Source organism: Desmodus rotundus, chromosome 2 (assembly GCF_022682495.2).
Source record: "Desmodus rotundus isolate HL8 chromosome 2, HLdesRot8A.1, whole genome shotgun sequence".
Classification (NCBI taxonomy): Eukaryota; Metazoa; Chordata; class Mammalia; order Chiroptera; family Phyllostomidae; genus Desmodus; species Desmodus rotundus.
This window is the reverse complement of record NC_071388.1, coordinates 2,949,568-2,969,485: the sequence shown is the minus strand read 5'-3', so window position 1 is coordinate 2,969,485 and position 19,918 is coordinate 2,949,568.

Here is a 19,918-nt window from a genome sequence, read left to right as displayed (position 1 = left end):
TCGGTCAGGGGACGAGGAGCCTGCAGTCTTCCAGCCGAGTTTCAGTTCTAGCCGTGGATGGTGCATGTCAGAAGCCAAGCTCACTGCTGCGGCCAGGGATCGGAGAGCAGGTGGTCCCAGCCGGAAGACCTGGTGCCCTGGCCTCCCTGCTCCCACCCCCAGCCCAGCGCGTGGGTGACACAGGACAGACCCTCATTCCCAGCAGCTGGAGGAATGAGTCTGGTTAGGAGACCCCTGCATGGGGAGGCCGCTGTTAAAATGCTAAAAGAAGATTCTCCTACAGGAAACGTTCTCGGCAGTGAGGCGGGAGACTGTGTGGGGTGTGGTCTGTGTGTGTGTAGCCAGATCCCCCTTTTCAACAACTGGTTTTATTGGCATCGGGAAAGAAAGTACTAAAAAGGACATGGGGGACCTTGGTGAAACTTGAACATGGCCTGTGCACCGCACGTTAGCACTGTGTCAGTGGTACATTTCCTGAACTTCGTACCCCCGGTGTGGTTAGGAAAATGGGTGTCCTCAGTCTTCGCCCTTGGGGACGGAGGGCTGTGCTGCCTGCGTTCCCACGTGGCGCGGTGCACAGAGAGAGCCGTCCCCTAGGTCTGCCCTGGACAGGGCTGCAAGCCCACGGGTGCTGTCAACCACCGGTGAGCATAGGACCAGGCCACACAGACATCCACTGCGGGGTTGGAAGTTTTCAGAGTGAAGAGTTAAAAATAAAATGAACTAAGAAGAAATTAAAAGTTCGCCGACCTCCTGGTTTGCAGGCTCGCGAGAAGGGCCGACAGCTGACGTGCACAGCTGGGCTCCCCGCAGGGAATCCCCAGCCTGCCCTCCAGGAGACCACAGTCAGTGGGCCAGAGCAGGCCACAGTGAGGGAAGGCCACCCAGAGGGCAGCCTCCCAGCCCTGGACGCAGGGGGCTTGCTTTACAGGGGCAGCCGATCTGAGTCCTCCTGGTCCCAGCGGGGCTGCCCCTCGGGCAGGTCCCCTTCGGTCTGGGACAGCATGAGCACCTCCTCTGCGCCCTCAACCTCCAGCGCGCAGTTCAGTGCCGGCCCAGGGCAAGGTCAGCATCGGACCAGGCTGCCCAGGAGGCAGGAGGGCCAAGCCCTGGGTCACCTGTGCCACGTGGCCCTGAGTCAACACCCCCACTCAGTAGCTGTCAGCCAGACACAGTCCCCATGTCACGTCACAGAGACCGGGAGCTGTTAAATGGGACTAGACAACCCCAGGGGTCCTGACTGCCCTTGCCCCTCTCAAACCACTGTGACTGTGCCCATAAAGGAGCGTCACGTGGTCACAAAGGACTAGGCTTCTGTGGCCACCTCCCCCCCCAGAGGGTGACCCCAGTCATCTCGAGTGGGGAGGGTCTGGGGGGCTGCCCAACAAAAGGGGAGCAACTCCTCACCGGACTCTTCCCAAACATTTTGCTCCTCCTCTTACTGAGGCAGGCCTGTGAGGCTCTGGAATCTTCCATCCCCTTGGCAGTTGCTTCATTTTCTTCTCCTTCACTGTCCCCACTGTTGGGTGTCCTCTGAGTCCCTTGGGGTCTAAACTAGCAAAGAGAGGGCGGAGGTGTTGAGCTCCACTCCCCGCAGGCCGCCCAGCTCCAAGGTCGGGGTTCTGAGCCGTTCCCCTAAGAGTCCACAAGAGGGAGACAGGAGAGCCTGGGTCCCCAGCCTTGTGCCCCAAGCCAGTGCTCAGAAAAGAGATAAATGACATAATCAGCAGTCACTCCTCCCTGGAAGTCGTGGCACCCGGCAAAGCCCTCCCACCATGTTAAGTCTCCAAAGTACACCCATCCTTGGGTAAATGAGCGGCTCCACCCCAGCTTCCAGGCCGCTGCCCTTCCCCCTTCCGTGGGGCCCCTGCCCCCTTTTCTTTTTCCTCCCCCCCCCCACCTCTGCCCTTCTTTGTCCTGTCTTGGAGGCAGAGTCCCACTGATACGCTGAGCCCTGGCCGCCAATGATGGGAGGAGGAGGTGGCACACGCTCCAGCGGCCGCACCCCCTCTCCTCGCTTCCACCCGCTGGCCTGGGCTGGAGCTTCCAAGTCCCACCACCCGTCCCGCTGGGGAGCCCCGGGGAGGCTTCTCCTCAACACGTCCCTGCCCTAGGGAGACAGAGGCGCCCTGGTCATCTCAGCGCCTCCCATGCCTGGGGGAGTAAGTGAGCTGCTGCACGCCCCAGGGCACTCTGCGCTGGGCACTGTCCTCCCCCACCGAACTCGGACTGAGGCAAAAAGAAGAAAACGGTCCTCAAAGCCCCTGGGATTGAGCGAAGATTTATTACAAAGGCAATGCTGTTGTTAATTTCCATAGACTGTTTTTCGAGCAGTTTTAGGTTCACGGCACAACTGAGCGGAACAGAAATTTCGCACACACCCCGTCCCCACCCCCCCACACGTGCAGCCTCCCCCATTGCCGACATGCCCACCAGACTGGGCCATTTGTCGCAATGGGCGAGCTTACAGTGAGACACGATTATCACCCAGAGTCCGCAGTCGACACTACAGTTTGTCCTTGGTGTTGACAGATGGACCGTGACCTGCGCCCACTGCGGCCGTTCCAAGCAGGGTGCTTGCACTGCCCCAGAAGCCCTGCGCTCCGCCTGGCCCTCTCTCCCCGCCAACGCCCGCAGCCGCGGGTCTCCCCGCCGTCTGCAGAGATTTGCCTTTTCCAGGAGGTCCCGCACTTGCAGCCGCACGCGAGAAGCCCTTTCAGTCTGGCTCCTTTCGCTTAGTCACGTGCGCGGAGGCTCCTCCGCGTCTTTCCACGGCCGGGGAGTTCACCGCTTCCATCACTGAGTGGCACCCACGGTCTGGGTGGGCCTTGTGTCCACCCGCCCGCCTACTGAAGGACGTCTTGGCTGCCCGCAAGTTTTGGCGATTTCGAACGAAGCTGCTGTAGACCCGCGTGCAGGTTTTCGTGTGGACGCGAGTTTCCAGCTCATTCGCGTGAACACCGACGGGCGAAACGGCCGGGTCGCGTGGCCGGAGGCAGTGCCGTTATTAACTAACTGCGCTTTTCCCCAAAAGGCTCCCGGAGTGTCCGGGGTCTGCCTCCCGGTTACTAGCATCCGATGGCCTTGACTCTTTGAAACACTTTCATCTTGAGATACTTGCAGGTCCGCATGCAGTCGGAGAAGTAACCCAGGAGGAGCCCTCCACGTTCTCCCAGCGACGCCACCGTCGTGCGCAACCGTCGTGTCACTTCGCCACCAGGAGCGGGCAGAGGCAACCGGGGATGCGCCGGTTCGTCTCGCTTCCACCCGCTGAAGGAGCGGGTTCTTTCCGGTCGGGCGCCATTGCAAACAGCAGCAAACAGAGCAAACAGAGCCGCGCTGCACATTTTGGTAGAGGTATTTCTTTCTTTATGAACATAAGCTCTCCGTTCTCCGGGAGAGCGTCCCAGAGTGCTCTCTGGCTGGGTCATAAGGGAAGCGCTTGTGTAGTTTGGTGGGAAACCGCCAGACTTTTCCAGAGGGGCTGTGCCACCCAGGGGTCCGCTCGTCCCCATCCGCGTGCCGGCAGCTGGCATCGTCCCTGGTTTTACCTATTCCAGCCGGTCCGATAGGTGCGTGGCGGTATCTCCTGGCGGCTTCAGTGTGCGTTTCCCGATGGCCACCGATGCAGACTGTCTTTCCCCGCTTGCTTGTCTTCTGCGTGTCTTCAGTGGAGCGTCTGCTCATGTCTTTGCCCATTTTCTAACCGGACTTTCTTTCCTACCAGTGAGTTTCGAGAGTTCTTCATATATTCCTGACACACACCCTTTGTTAGATGTGCAGTTTGCAAATATTTTCTCCCAGAATATAACTCGTCCTTCATTCTCTTCACCGGGTCTTTCACAGAGCAAAAGGTTTCATTTTGCGGAGGTAAAATTGCCCAGTTTTTCCTTTTAGAGATCATGCTTTTGGTACCAAGTCTAGAAATTCTTCCTATAGCTCTCTGGGTCTCCATAACTTTCTCTGATTTTTCCTAAAAGCTTTATAGTTTACTTTTCACAGTTTAAATTCAAGTCCGTGCTTCACTCGAAGGTAATTTTTGTGTAATAACGGGGGAGGTTTAGGGTTTGGGATTTTCCTTCCCCATGGGCACCGATGACTCTGGCACCAAGTGTTGAAAAGGCTGCCCTTCCCCACCGAATTGCTTTTGCCCCCTTTTCCAAAGCACATTTGCTTGACTTTCTGAGTCGCCCCTGTTCTATGTGGGAATCCCCCTGCCTGGCAGAATGCCGCACCGCACACACCCAACAGCCCAGAGCCTCAGCACAGACAGGCAGGGGGACAGTCACTGCTTCCAGCAGCCTGGGCTCCGGGGTGTGGCAAAGGGCACCCTGACCTACGGAAAGTGAGAAGCGAAGATGCTCTGGGGAGAGAACACCCCAATCAACACTCGATTAAATGTTAGAAAAATGGAAACCTGCAGGGTGGGTCTCTTTCCAGGGGGGTGGCAGATGCGAGTGAACCCCGCTTTCCCCTTGCGACAGCACAGGGCTGTCCCGATGGTGGTGAAGGCTATGATGGGGATGTCACCAGGGTGTAGCCAAATCTCCTAGAACCAAAGGCTACTGAAGATCCCAGCTTCTTGGGTTCAGTCTTCCTGCCTCTCCTGGAGCCAGAGCAGCAGAAATGCCCAGCAGGCCAGTGTCCTCGGGCAAAACCTTCAAGAGCATCGCAGACCAAAAAGAGCACAAGCCAACGACAGTAGTAGCCCTTTTGACGGCCCCCCCCCCGCCCCCACTTTCCAAGATGTGTTCAAGAACATCCCACGGTGGTCCCGTCACAGAGCAGCGTTCACAGGACGAACCAGGAGGCATTCCTAATTAGATCGCCACGAACGCGCAGTTAATAAATGACAGAAGTAACCACAGAAATGTCAAGCTGTGATTCTGAAACTTGTCAGGACCTTCCAAATGCAACCACAGCTTGGCACCAAGAAAGCATTCTCTGAATGTGCACATAATCTGCTTTCTGCAGGTCTTTGGAGAAGGAGCTATTCACCCCGTAAGCATTTATTCCCCAGCAGAGACGGCAGCCATTCCAAGGCAATTAAGCGCATTCCAAAGACAACAGGGGGAGCTTGAACAACGAGAGTCTACGGCTGGGGAGGAAAACAGAAAAGACGTGAAGGGGTCGAAGGGGTCGTGTAATTGTGGTCACTAATGTGTTGATATAGCCCCAGAGCTCAGAGCAGCAGATAGCACCAAGTCATTTGATTTAATAAAAAAAAAAAAATTCCACGGAGTTGCTAGAATTTTCTCACGGACAGCTGGCTGGAGGCTGGCCAGGCCCAGTACGGGGGTGGTGCTGTGCTGAGGGCAGCGGCTCTGCGCGCTCTCTGGGGCTGCGCACCCCGAGCCAGAGGGCGCCCCGGGGGTGACGTCCACCTGGCTTCTGATCCTCCAAGAGGACCCCTTCTTGCTTTTCAATTTTATAAATTGAGGTAAATTCGCACAACACGAGATTAACCATTTAAAGTCTACAGTTCAGTGGCATTCACAGCACCGTCCCACCATCACCTGGATCCGGGTCCCAAACAGTCTTCCCATCACGGAAGAAAAACCGGCCCGTTGGCGGGCACTCCCTAATCGCTGCCGCCCACCCTGCCAGCCGCCGGCTCCTGGCACCCACGGACCTGCTTTCTGTCTCTGCAGACCGGCCCGTCCTGGACATTTCAGCTACACGGAATCACGCGCTATGGGACATTCTTGTGTCTGGCTTCTTTCCGTGTTGCGGCATGGGTCAGACTTCCACTCCTTTTGGGGGCCGAGTAATACTCCGCGGTAGGGGTAGGTCGCCTTCTGTTTGTCATCATCAGCTGGCTGGTTCCACTTGGGGCTGCTATGGCTACTCACGGGCGAGCTTCCGTTCGAATGCGTTTTCGTTTCCCCTGGGCCCCTCCCCAGCCGAGGAGCAGCTGAGTCCCGTGGCAATTCTAGGTTTAACGTTTTGAGGAACCACCGAACTGTCTTCCCCTTCTCACCTCTGAGGGCGGTTATGCCTTCACTTAAACCTATGTCTTTCCTCTTATTTCTGAGGCTTGGGACATGGGACACAAGGCTTGCTGGTGGCCCCCTTGGCCATCCTGATACCAGAAGTCCATCCATCATTAAACTAACCTTTTGCAGAATTCCAGGCGCGGGTCCGGAAAGCCTGGTCTTCTCCACACTGACCCGCTCCCTGCCCCGGGGAGAGCTGGCGGCACGTGGCCACGGGGGAAGAGGAGGAGGACAGAACGAAGGAGGCGGCAGCCTCCCAAATACTCCACGCAGCCCATGCTCACCCCAGCCTGTAACCCCCCCCCCCGCCCCCGGAACGCCAGGAGCAGCCACCAGAACTTCTAGCTCCGTTTATGTTTACCTAAAAAGTAAGAAAAAATGAGCTTTGCTCATTGTTATGGGTTGAATGGCATTGTCCCCAAAGAGGAGATGTTAGAGTCCCCACCCCCAGCCCCTCAGCATGGGACCCTGTTTGGAGATGGGGTCTTTACAGAGGTGATCGAGTTAAAGTGGGGTCACTAGTGTCTAAAGCAGTAGGACAGGGGTCCTTATAAAAAGGGGGAGCCTGGGTAGACGCACACACGGAGAACACCGTGTGAGTCCGCAGGCGGAGCCATGGCGGGCATGGCCAGCAGACTGCCCGACATGGGGGGCAAGGCCAGCGGCAGGCGCTGCCTCACAGCCCCGGGAAGAACCAGCCCTGCTGACCCCTGGGTCTCACACAGTCTCCAGAGCGGGGAGACGACACATTTCTGCCGTTCAGGCTGCCCAGTCTGCCGTACTTACGGCAGCCCTAGCAAGCGAATACTCTAATGCGTCACGGAGTCTGGCTAAACCCCTCACAGGAAGAACCTGAGCACCCCCACTTTCTTGGACACAGAATATTTACGTACGTGACCCTGTGAACCCTCTTGTGCTGGTTGGAGGCAACTTCAGGCCTGAGGACGGCAAGCCCGAGGAGATCACGCCTGCCAGTCTCCCCGACAACCGAGCAATGAGACAGTCTGTCCGAGCACTTTGTCCCAGGAGAGGTTCAAACCCAGTGTCACGCTTCTGCGGGGCCGTTCGTGGTGCCCGGGAGGGCCCATCAAGTCAGGGCCTTTCTGTGGACCACCCACAGTGGCCCTGGACGTTACATCTGCGGCCCAGCTGCTCCGGGCCTTCCCTGCTTTGGACGAGGCCATCCTGGTGTGGACCTCCCACTGTGGGGACAAGGGCTCCCTGCTGCCCAGCCCAGCAGGGAAGCACAGGTGCTGCTGGCACGGGTCCGTGTGGACCACGAGGAGGAAGGTAGGCCCCAGCCCCTGGGAGGCCAAAGAGGGCAGAAGTGCACCCTGGCGAGAGGCCGTGCCGACGGGAGCGAGCACTTGGATTTGCTCTGGCACCTCTGAGGGGCTCCTGAGTCAGACGGCCTTGTCTGGCCTGGCCTGCTGCCCAGCCGTGTTTGACCTTGGGGGGGTGATGGTACTGTCTGCTGCCCCCAGACCACCGCTAAACGCGGGGCACAAGGCTTTCCTCTGGCAGCTTCTCCTTTGCCCTTAGAGGGTCCTCCTTCCCGGAATGGCCTTGGGAGCCCCAGGGCCCCCCCCCCCCCCCCCCCCGTTCCTCCTGGTGGCGTCTTGCAGGTCCCAGACAAAGCAGCTCCCAGGGGCGGAGCCCCCAGGCGTGTGTACCTGGCTGCTCCCCCAGGCCAAGCTTTGCCTGGGCTGACTTGGAAAAAATATTTATACGAAAGGGCTGAAGCTGAGGAAAGATTTCACCACGTCTTATCTCTGAGTTTAGAAAAACAACAACATCTCGCTGACAAGTGACCCCGCGGCGCCTGTATTTGTGGCTCGTATCTCTGGAGACCTGTCTTGGTTTACAGGGCTCCGCTGGCTTCCTCTCAGACTCCCAGGGGAAGACACGATTCCCACGGACAGGCCCCGTCCTGGTGAGGTGCCCTGCGCATTCCAGGGGGCAGACCTGGAGGCCGGCATCGCTCCGGGCCCGTCCACATGATGGCGGCCCACAGTGCTGGACCTCCAGCCAGAACTTCGTGAGCCTCTCAGCCCAGCGACGCCCTGGAGACCCTCGTTCCCCCTCGGCCCAGTACCACCCAGTTCACAGAGTCCCCATCCCTAACTCGGGTCCTGCTCGCCTCCCCCATGCACTGCCGGAAGACTGCAAGGCCCAGGCAGCTCCCCACCCCCCAGCCTCCCTCTCAGGTCCTGGCAGAATCCCGTTAGCTCGAGCACTCACCCTCTCCCAGGAGCCGAGTGAAACTTCCAGTGGAAATCTCTGAGCCCGTGCCCCACCCCCTCACCGTGGATTCTCCCTCCAGCACATCCTGCCACGGCCCCCTCCCCGCTCCCTGACCCCTGCCTCACCACAAACACTCACGGCCCTCGGCCATTTCCTCACATGTCCCCTCCAACTCTTGGCCTAACATTGTGATTCTCAGTCTTGGCCACACTTCGCATCTCCCAAGGAGATTTTTCAAAAGATACCACTGCCCAGACAGGCCTGGCCACCTTAATTGTGAGACTCAGGGCAGAGGGAATTTGCAGGGCCCCTTGGTCAAAAATTACTGGGCATTTCAAGTTGGCGGCAGCAGAGCACTGAACCAAGCGTGTTGCCCTGGGCAACGTGCCGCGTGGGTCCCGAGCCCACGAAGCAGCCCTGGGCCCCCGCACGTCCAGGAAGCACTCAGGTTTAATTAGCCTGAGTGGGGCCCTGGAGTCTGCCTGTCCTTTATTTTGTTTTCTTCAATTGCAGCTCACCTTCACTATTGTTTAGTGTTAGTTTCAGGTGTAAGCCTGGGGTCAGACGATGGTAGACTTTACAAAGGGTCCCCTGACACCTCCAGCACCCGCTGGGCACTGCGCACAGTCATCCAATATTATTGACGATGATGTCATTGACGACGATGTCCTTGCCGATAGTGTCATTGACGGGCTGACCCTGAGACCCTGCTTCCATGTGGGGGCCTCTCAAATGGGAACTGCTGCATCTTACGCTCATGGCCGTGGGGTGAGGAGTTGACCTCATGTCTCCGTTGCTCTGTATTGTCATTTCCAGAACATTCTCTTTTATAGTTTTGCAAATTACCTGCTCAGTTGAGGCCAAGGCCATTCTGTCTTTTCCTTGTCCTGGTTTAGGTCATTTCTGGACTTTCTCTGGTAAATTTCTTCATCCAACCACTATTTAGCAAATGGCTCATAATGTTCTCCACTCCCACTCATGTTGCTGCTGTGGAATCCTCGTGGGTGGTCTAGCCAAGGGTCTGGCCTTCATTTCCTCATCCCCCAGTCCCCAGTGACCCCCTTCCTTCTTCCTCCTCAGCAACCCACTCCCAGCCTTGTCCCCTGGACCCTGCTGACGTTCCAGACCCTTCTGCCTCTAACCCTCAAACCCAAGTGCAGCCCCCTGTCTAACCTTTGTGCCCCAGTCCTGCCACGTCTGTGCTCAGCCTACCGAGGCCTCCGGTCCAGTGACCCTCCGGACATTCCTCTCCGTTAGTTTTCTCTCTTTGCCTCCACCTTATCCTGCTCGGGTTCAGTGGTCTAATCATCGCCAATACTAGGCACGCCCTTCTTCTTCTGTCTTCACTTCCTGACCAGCTAGCAAGACTCCAACCCTGGAGGGATGCCCACACCCATCTGTCCTGACATCTGCCCCCAGCGGGCACCGACCCACCGCCCTGCACCCTCAGGAGCGCCAGGCCGTTGGAGCCTCTATGGCCTGTCTGGTCGGGCCGGGCTCCGATCTCACACAGCTCACACTTTGAACTGTCCCACCGTCAGCCACCTCTCCTCCTCCTGGCTGGGTCTGTCCGTGTGCCTCGTCACACCTGCACCCGGCGCTGCACCGGCCTGGCGAGGCCCTGCGCCTTCAAGAAGCTGCCTGCCTCTCCTGCCTCCTGGGAGTGTTAAGCTGCCAAGTGCCGTCCCTCTGGCCTGTCTCTTCCGTATCTTCTCTGTTCCGGGCCCTTCCCATCAGTACGTAAATGCCTCAGATGCTGCACACTTTTGAAAAAGGAAGAAAAGGAGAAAAAAGCTAAAGGTGTGCTGTTGGTTGGAAAGGAAACCTTGTGCAAGTTGGATTTTTGCCTAACTTTTCTTGAGTTCTGCCTTTTGACAATGAAATGTCTCCCCCACACATAGAGTCCTTCACTGCATATGCCTGAGTCCTAGAAACTTCGACTTTTGTTGAGTGTGTGTCCGGAATAGCCCCTTTCTTTTTCATTTAGCCATTATGGGTTCGAACCCTAGACTTCAGGGCAGGAGGGAGCTTGGAGATCCCGGGAGCCTCAGCTTCGTTGTGTGAGGAAACCGAGACCCACGGAGGTGAAATGACCACTTGAGGTCACACAGCAGCCAGCCCCAGGTCATGTGGCTCCGCACCCATGGTGGGGTCCACGTGGTGGGGGCTCAGGGAGCCAGGCCTCGAAGGACTTGGCAATCAACCCTCGCCTGTTCCAGGGCCTCCCCCGGCCCCTGTGCTCCACTCCGTGCCAGGGGGAGCTGATATGCGGAGAGGAAACACACACGAAACTCTCACGGGAGGGCTCCCCGAGACCCCATCAGAAAATTCTTCTCCTGTTTACAGCGGAGTGCCTCCCAGAGGCGATGCCAGCAGGGCTTACTTCTTTGTTTATTTTAACCAAGAAGGGAAATTAGTGGCAAAGGAATATTTTGATAATGAATGGAAAGTTAGTCATGGCATTTTTGAGGGGGGGAATATAAATAAACTTTTAAAAAAATCAGAGCCGTCTCCATGGACGAGAGGGGATTCACGGGCCTCCAGCCATTTGGAGAGATAATCAGGGCATCTGAGGGGGGTGCCTACTGGGGGTTCCGGCTTCTCCCCTCCTTGCAGTACACGCCTTTGGAGCAGGGCTGGTTGGGATGGGGGGGCGGTGAGCTCCGACAGCAATTCTCATTAGAGGAAAGGTTTTTTAAACATTTGCAAACGGGCCCCAGAACCTGACAGTACACAACGGCAGGCGTGTATTTCAAAACAGTCTGGGAGGACTGGGTGTCCACTTGGACCTGGTAAATTTCCACTGTGGGCAGCGCTGCCCAGCCTCTCATTCCAGCCCAGCTCACTTCAAGTGGCCTGATTTGATTAAGCCTTTCTTTTAGTTGCATGCCAAGGCCCCAGGGCATCCTCCGTCAGGTGGCCCGAGGTGGGCTGGCGTGGGGGTGGAAAGACCGACCGACCGTCTAAAAGGCTTGTGTCTGACCTCGCTCTCCAGGCGACGGCTGTGCGGTGCCAGGCAACCCTGCCCACGACTGGGGACCGGCCTGTCTTTGCTGACGGTGGTTTTCTCGGGTCTGAGACAAGCTGCGTCCGAGGAGCCCTCAGCCCCACGGAGTGCGGGGAGGGCTTCCCGCTGCCCTTGGCCTGTCTCCACCCACCACCTGGGAAACTACATCCTTGGGCTGCCCACCTGCAAACTCTGTTACCATGGTATTTTAGAAGAAGGGTTGTGGAGTAATTACAATAAAAACATCTTAACCTGTAGCACAGTCTGTGCCTCAGTGAAACACAAGCCGCTGGGGTCCAGGTGGGAGTTAGAAATACTGTAGAGCTGGTCATGGAACGCACTGAAACCCCGGCCGTCGCGTTCCCAGATGGCGCCCTTGACTGTCACGGTACCTAGCACGCCAGCCTCCTCCTTCAGAGGTCCCCCATTGTTCAGACACCCACCCTGCTGCTCCCATGCTCTGGTGCCCGGGCAGGGCCTCGGGAGGAGCCCCCCGCTCTTGGGGGCCGGTGATTTCCTCAGGATGAGCCTGCCACACAGAGATGAGACACGAGCAGAAGCTGCAGGTGGGGTGCGGTGAGGCAGGAGGGGTGATGCCATGGCTTCCAAGTCAGAGGCCCAGGTAGACTGGCTCCTCATGCCTCAGGATGGAACTTCTCGGGTTGATGCTGCCATCTGGAAACCAGCTGGCGGATGGCACCAATTCCAAGGAGGACAAGGCAGGGAGAAGGGGAAAGACTGGGTCTTGGAGGACCTGGCCATCAGGCCCGCTGTCTACCAAGCGCAAAGCCCATCACTCAGGGTTTCTCAGCACCTGCGGAGCAGATGGCCCGGCTGCAGAACATGCCCAGCCAGGGAGATGCTGCAAACCAAATGCAGGCCACACTATCGGTCCCCTCCAAACTGCCCCTGGCTGAAGCTCCTCGCCTCCCCACAAGCAAGCCATTCTCTCCCTCCCACAGTGACCCCCCACTTCTGAGCGGTGGCACCCCAACCCATGAGCAATGATTCATCCTTCCTCCTAAATGGGAGCCTGGAGGGGAGTCAGGCACAGGCTGGGAGGGTTTTCTAGAATTTCCCAGAGGAGCGAGAGCCAAGAAGAATGAAAGCAAAAACCTCGGCGGAGGCGGGAGGACCATCTCCCTGCGGGAGAGGGAGAAGGAAATTCCATCCCCGGGAAGATGTGCCAAAGACCCACGCCACCCTGGGGCTGCGGACGCAGCTCCTGGCCGTGGGGCGTGCTGGGGTGTGGGCATTGTACCAGCTCTATCCACTGGGAGGCTCTGCCGCAAATAACAGAAACCCCCAGTGGAAGGAGCAGAATCAATAAGGGAGAATGTATCATGTTATATAATGAGGACTCCCCGCAGGGGAGCTGCGCGGCGGTTGACTAAGTGGTTCAGGATGTCCGCGGCCGCCCGGTTCGCTGCCTCTCGGCGCTGGTGTGGGCTCCATGCTCTGTGGTGTCCAGACAGCTGCAGGAATTCGAGGTATTTTAATAATGACCCCACCAAGAAAAACGCTGGCTTTGCATCCTGTGCCACTCAAAGACTGCTGACTAGAGATGGGTGGGCTTTGAATGAGGACCAAACCCAAGGTCCCAGTGCCCCGGGCGACCTTTAGGCCCAGGGAGACATTTTACAGCCTGTGGCCGTGCAGCCACCCAGGACAAAGAGGAGGCTCCAAGCAGCGGCCTGTGTGGAGTCTGGAAACAAGGGCGCCCCAGGTGGCAGGGTGCGTGCTCCAGCTTCGGGCCCAGATCACTAGCTCAGTGGCCAGACTGGAGGGGGACCCTAGCGCAAGAAGCTCTAGAAGCCATCCAGCAGCGATCAAGCAAACCTCTCCCGAGTGCCCATCTCCTCCAGATTCTAAGGCTTGACAGGTGTCCCTGGCCAGACCCTGCTGACGGAGCCCATGACAAGAACGCCCGCCCACTGTCCTCGACACTCCACCAGCGTGTCTCAGCCTTGGGGCCTCGGGACCCTCGCTGCTGCAGGACCAGCGCGAGGCTGCAGCAGGTTCGGAGAACAGGGAGGGAAGGGTAGACCTGACTCTGTGCCAAATCTCTTCTTCAAAACAATTGTCAAGATGTTCCCAGAAAAATGGAGCAGCTCAGTTGCAGCATGCATGGCCAAGGCCTGCACCCTAATTTATCATGAGCTCTCATCAATCAATCTGTAAAAATGCACACACCTGTAAATCATACAAAACTTACAGCCTATAGAACCAAAAAGCTACCACCTGCTCATAATAAACAAGTAAAATGAGACCCATTTGTTTCTTTTTGTTCCGTTATGTTTGGGTTTTCTGTTTGTTTATAAAACAGTAAAGAAATGCCACGTAGCGGCAAGGGAAAATGGTACTCTTAGGAACTGCTAAGGGCAGTATCAGCTCATGCAACCTTACGAGAGGTCAAGCTGGCAAAAGCAGAGCAAAAAGACTTAAAAATGCACGTAACTTTTGAACTGGCTATTCCACACCCAGAAACATCCTGAGGAAACAATGTAAGAAGTGCACTAGGTAGTACCATACACTCAAGACCATTCAAGGTATTGTTGCTTTTGAAATCAGAGTGTTGGGAGCTACCAAGATGTCTAATGATATTTAGATTAACCCAATGGATGGTGGTACACCCATTTCCTAACGTGTAGCCATCAAAAAATAATACGAAAGGATAATTCATCAGAGGGGCAGTATGAAGTTAAAAGAGAGTTACAAATCATCAAGGTCATTAAAAATTTTTGTAACTAATTTGTGTGGTGTAACTTTGTGTTATCTTTACTTTCAAACTTTCTGCACACATAGTATACACAGGAGAGACAGTCAAAGTTATTTAACAACTGGTTTTTAAGAATAAAGGGGCATGTCCCCAAATGCAGTCTGTCTCAGTCCCGGAATTATTTTTATTAACTGCCTTATGTGTCAACGACCTCCGCACAAAGCACTTTTATTTAATAATGTCATACATTAGTTGTTTAAATAATTAGCATTACTTAAGTAATTATTCAAACAATTAACATTATTTAATTAGCCACACATTAGTAACTTTATTAACTTGTGTTTTCACGGTTTCCACTTTTCACATTGAAAATATGTTACTTATCAAAATATTGATACAATTAATAAAGAGGTCGGTATATAGGCATTTTTTTGTTCACTCTCCTCGATTCTGCCGTCCCAGCCTCTGATCCATTTGGAATCTTAAAAGCCACTCAAACAACGACAATCCTCAAAAGCCGTGAGAATCGGATCCTGATAGCCACAACCAGACATCTGTCCTTGACGGGGTGTTGGAAGGGGACAGCCCCGCACGCCCGCGGAGGCCGAGCAAAAGGGACACACTGCGTGGCTCCCTGAGGTCCTGCCCACTGCGCCCTTCCCCGGCAGACGGCAGCGGGGTGAAGGCTGCAAAGCTCCGGGGCGCACCAGCCCTCCGACCACATCTCAGACGTCCTGGGGACCTGCGCACGCGCCCCTACGGTGAGGTCTGCGTAGCGCGCCCCCTGCAGGGCTGCAGGGGCAGCGAAAATAGGGGCGGCGGCCCAGGGCCTATTGCGGAAGACTTAGCGTGGGCAATCCACCACACCTGCTGGTAGGAAAATACACCCAAAGTGTATCAAGAAATAAGACACAAAAACCCGAAGAGCAGGTATATTACATCCCACTGTGTTAAAAAGAAAACAATTCTTGCACATGCAACATTTCTGGAAAGGTCTATGAGGCTGCTGGCTGCGGGGACTCACAGCGGGGAAGGAAGAGGGTGACTTGTTGGGGTTCTTCTTCCTTCCACTCTGCAGCCTTTCGTAGTGTTTCCACTTTCTGTCACGAGTGCGGCAGTTTTTAAAGACCCGCTTCCCGGCATGTCAGGGCGGGCAGGCCCAGGCAAAGCCAGAGGAGCGCCCCGCGGGGCCAGGCAAGTGCTCTCGGGGTCGGGGTGCGCGCTGGAGTGCCCGCACTTGCCCACGCTGCGATCTCCGCTCCAGCTGCCGAGGTCACCTCGGGGCACTGCTCCGCAACTGTCCCACCGAGTCCCCGACCACAGGACAGAGAGCAAAGGTGCAGCCCCGGGGGATGGAGGAAACTGGCCCGGACCTCTGCCTCATGCAGAATTTCTCCAGTGTCCAGATGATCTTAAAAACTCAGATTTTGAATTTTACTCTAGAATAAACTTGTCTTTGATTTACTGTAAAAAAAAAAATTGTTCTCTTCAAATCTCATTTGTGGGATCCTGGCCACTATATTGGCAAACCCCTGTTTTATTTTAAACGAATAAAAATTCTAGCTAAAATGTTCAGAGAAAACGTATCCACAGGCTCCAAGGCAAGCAAAGGGAAAGTGACGGTGGGGACTCGAGCCCAGGGACTTGGGGAAAGTCGGAATCGACCCCAGCTAGAAGCGGTTCAGCGTTCACACAGGAAAAGTGTCCGCACCTGACCGGCACATGCGGAGTGAAAACTGATCTAAACGCTGGCGGGGACTCATAAAACGCTGCTCCCGGTCAACTGGTGGTCATTCAACGCCACCAGGAATCCCCAGCTTGGGGTGCGGTAAAGAAAGGAACTTTATTCCGTGCAAACAGCTCGACTGTGATATAGCACAGTGGTGAAGTGAGCGTGCAGCGGTGAAAAGGCCCTGGGGTGAGGCGACCTGGGGACAGGCCCCTCTCCGCCTAGACAGCACTGCTCCGTGATGCCCTGCCCCCACGACACATTACCAACTCGGGTGTTTTAGCTCCAGCGTGGAAAGAACACACATAAGCCTTTAACAGAAAACAAAGGACTGCTGTCCAGCCCAAGGGCAGCTGGCTTATATAGACAAGAGTCCTGGCCCCTGGTCCCTGACTGGTTCGGCCTCATGCAAATGAGGATTCCAAATTGTCATAATTTGATTGGTCCAAAGAGCATTGTCCTGATTGGTCAGAATGGAGCTGCTCTGATTGGACATGGAAAGCCTCGGTCCTATTGGTTGAAACAGGATTCCAGGAGCTCCTCTCTTAGGGCTGGCTCAGCCTGCCGAACAGCAGTGCTGGCGGGCAGCTCAGGGTGGGAGGCAAGCCGCTTCATACAGCTTCTCCCCATTGTGCGGTTTGAGTGAAAGGCCTGTATGTAGAAACGGTTGCTAGGCTCTGCTTTTTAAAATTTGAGGCCAGTTAGCCACTGGGAGCCCTTTTGCTGTAGATATCTTCTTTGTCAAGGTTCACAGAAACAAGGATTAGAAACATTCTACCCACCAATCTGAGGGAGACAAGGAAGCTTGTCACTGATGTGGACTTTGGGGGAGAAAAAAAAAATACCAGAAATCAGAAGCCCAGGCCAGCATGATTCGTGTGTGTAAATTCACACTACCTGCCTGGCACAGTGGCACAGTGGCCTCAGGCCACTATATCAATGTAAAAAGTAGTTCAACATACACCGCCCCCCCTAAAAAGCAACCCCCCCAAAAAACAAAAAAAAACATAAGAACCCTGGTAAAGGGGGGGGAAACTGTTCTGTGAAGGTAGTCCCCTCACCCAGGGAACTGGAGTTTACCTTACAAATATGAGCCACACCAAAAAATTAACAAACTGCACAAGGACATGAGTGGCCACAAGGGAAAACCCCAGAGGCACAAAATGGGGGAAACTGCATGTGAAGAAGCAAGGATAATAGCACAAAGGAATAGATGTAACTCATTATGTTCAAAAATACAAAAATATATGTTTATGCACTATAAGAACAGAATGAAAATGAAACAGGGATACTGCCAAAGAACCACATAGAAGTTTGAGAAAGGAAACATAAATTTTCTACAGGAAAATGCAGCTGATACAGTGTATCTGTCACACATGAGGGGCGGATCAGTGAGTTGGAAATTACCCAACATGCATCAAAAAATAAAGAGATGGAAAATATGAGAGAGAAGTTAAGAATATAAATATTTGAATGAAAAAAAACCAACATACATCCAAGAGGAATTCCAATACAGAAAAGAAAAATATGCAACTATTCAATATTTGAATATCTGGGCAATATTCAAGAGGCAATGGCTAAGAATTCTTCCATATTACAGTAAGATAAGAACCTTCATTCAGTTAAAGAAGTGCACCAGTATCTGAGAATGGTAATCGACATAAACGCATTCCTAGATGCGCCGTAATAAAACTACAGAATACCAAGACAAAGAGAAAAATAAACCTTCCAACCTTTCCCGGGCAAGTGGGGAAAAAAACGGCAATCCTAAAGGAGAGCTAAATCACATGGTAAATAAGAAAAAGGAAGAACACCAACATCTTTTCAAGTTACCACAAAACAAACCTCAAAATTTCCAAACAACAAAAACAGGACAGAAAGCTGCAGTTTTTAATGACAATGTAGAAATTAATGTCAAAAACCCCAAAACACAAAGCCTTTACTAGCTGGAAAATTCTAAATACTCTTTCAAACAACTGCTGAGTCAGAAGAAAAGAAGAAAGAAAAGAAACAGAGACCACGGAACCACAGGAGGCGGCAATAAAGCGGATGCCGCGGTCCCGCTTACAGCACGCAGCTGCAGCGGGGCTGGGTGGGAAAGTAGAGCCTTGTGTGCCTTTATTAATAAACAGAAAACAAGGTACACGAAGGAAGCAAGATAATAAATGAGTTAGGAAAAATCAAATGGGATAGGATAGCCGAGGGAATAAATTAATAAACACAAAGGTAGAATATAATGATTATAAAATGGAAGAGAATACGGCTAGTTAATCAACGTAGAAGTTCCTTTCTCTGAAAAACAAAATAACAATAAAATATATAAACTTATGGCTAATAGAATCAAGAGGAAGGAAGAAGAACAAACATGTCAAATGAGAGTCAATGAATCCAAACAACCGGAGAAGCCATGGAAATTAAACAAATCATATGATTTCTTCGCCCAGTGTTATAAAAATAAATTTTCAAATACATTTGAACACAGGGATGAGAGGGATGGGCTCTAGAGTGGAGACTCCCACATGGTAGCTGCAGGCCACGCCTGGAAACTGGGCACTTCCGTGGGTTGTGATGTAAAATGCTCACTGGGTTTGGAAGGCTTGTAAAGCAACGCAAGAATATTTCATTAACAATTTTTATTGATCCCAGGCTGATAATATTGATAATGATCATAGTTTAGATCTATGTAGTTAAATAACATGTTATTTCAAATCATTTTACCTGCTTTGTTAAAAATCTTTAAATATGGCCCCTGAATAATTTTGAGTTCTATATGTGGCGTGTATTATAGTGGCATCGAACAGTTGCTGTAATAGAAGCCTCATTTGTAACACTGACTTCAGAAGAGAAGGGAAGTCTCAGGAACTGAGGCCTGCAGAGGAGCAGGGCACCTTGTCTGAAGGCTTGTCCCTGCCCCTCTGCAGCTCCAGCTCCACTCCAGCATGGTCCCCCTCCGCAGAGCAGTCATCAGGGGCAGCTCCAACGGACCAGAGCATCTTCATGAGAAAAGCGTGCAAACGTCCTTTATGAAATACACAGCATCTGAAAACCTGACCAGGACTGCACACAAAACCTCAGAAATCAACTTCGCTTACGGATACCGAGGCAGCGAACAAACAACAAGGACAAGAACAACGCTGACGAACAGGGCGCTTGGGCTTCCAGGGGGGACGCGGCAGGTCAGAAAGATTGCTGCCATCTCCACAACGACAACCAGCACGACTGGGTCGGTCCGAAGTGCTCGTGTTTTACAGACGGCGGAGAACCGTGGAAACAAGGACTAGACAGACAACTAACTACTCCACAAGGAGAATGAGCTCGCCCCGTACGACCCGACAGTTGTGGGCTGCGTGCACACTAACACCAGCCTGACTCCAATGCAGGGGCTCCACGTGGGAAGAGAAACCAGATCTTTTGGTTAGTGCAATGGATTGGAAATTAAAAGAGCCCAAAACACAGGCTCATTTTCCCCATGAGACGTCTGCTAAATTCTAGGGCAGTCCGGAAGCCTGGGGACAGAGTGAAACATACCGCAATCTTACAGGTGCTTAGAAAACCAAGTCCCACCAGACAGAGTGGCCTGTAAAACACATGCCCGCCTTGCCATCCTGACACTGGCCAAATTTTCACTTGCTAAGGGGGGGGGGGGGGGGGGGCGGGGCTTAGCTCAAACCCAGGACTCTCAGGGCAAACCAGAGGTGGAATGCATGTTCCTGTACCAGAATCCAGCCCCAACCCCCTCAGTCCCTTGCTTAGACCAAAACCACCTACTCTTCACCTGATCTGCCCAACGGAAGGAGAAGGCCAGCCTCACTGGTGGAAGAAACCCTCGGGAGCCCCTCTGAGCCTAAAGCAATGTGATAAATGTGTTAAAGAAAAGAATTAGAAATTAGAATCCACGAAGATAATCGAGTGGACATTCTACAACTGGAAACACAATCGCTGACATTCAGAACTTGTTGTTTTCGAAAGAAGACTATGTACGGCAGAAGACAGGACTCATAAACTCAAAAACAGATCAATAAAAATAGCCAGCATAAAGCACAGAGGAAAAGTGAATGGACAGAATACAGCATAACTAATACCTGGGGCCCAGTCAAAGATCTAGTGTGTTGTATAATTGGAGTCAAGAAAGGGAGGATAGAGAGTTAATGGCAGAAGCAATATTCAAGGAGATAATGGCCAAGAGCGTCCCCTACTGATGAAAGACATCAATGCACTCGGAG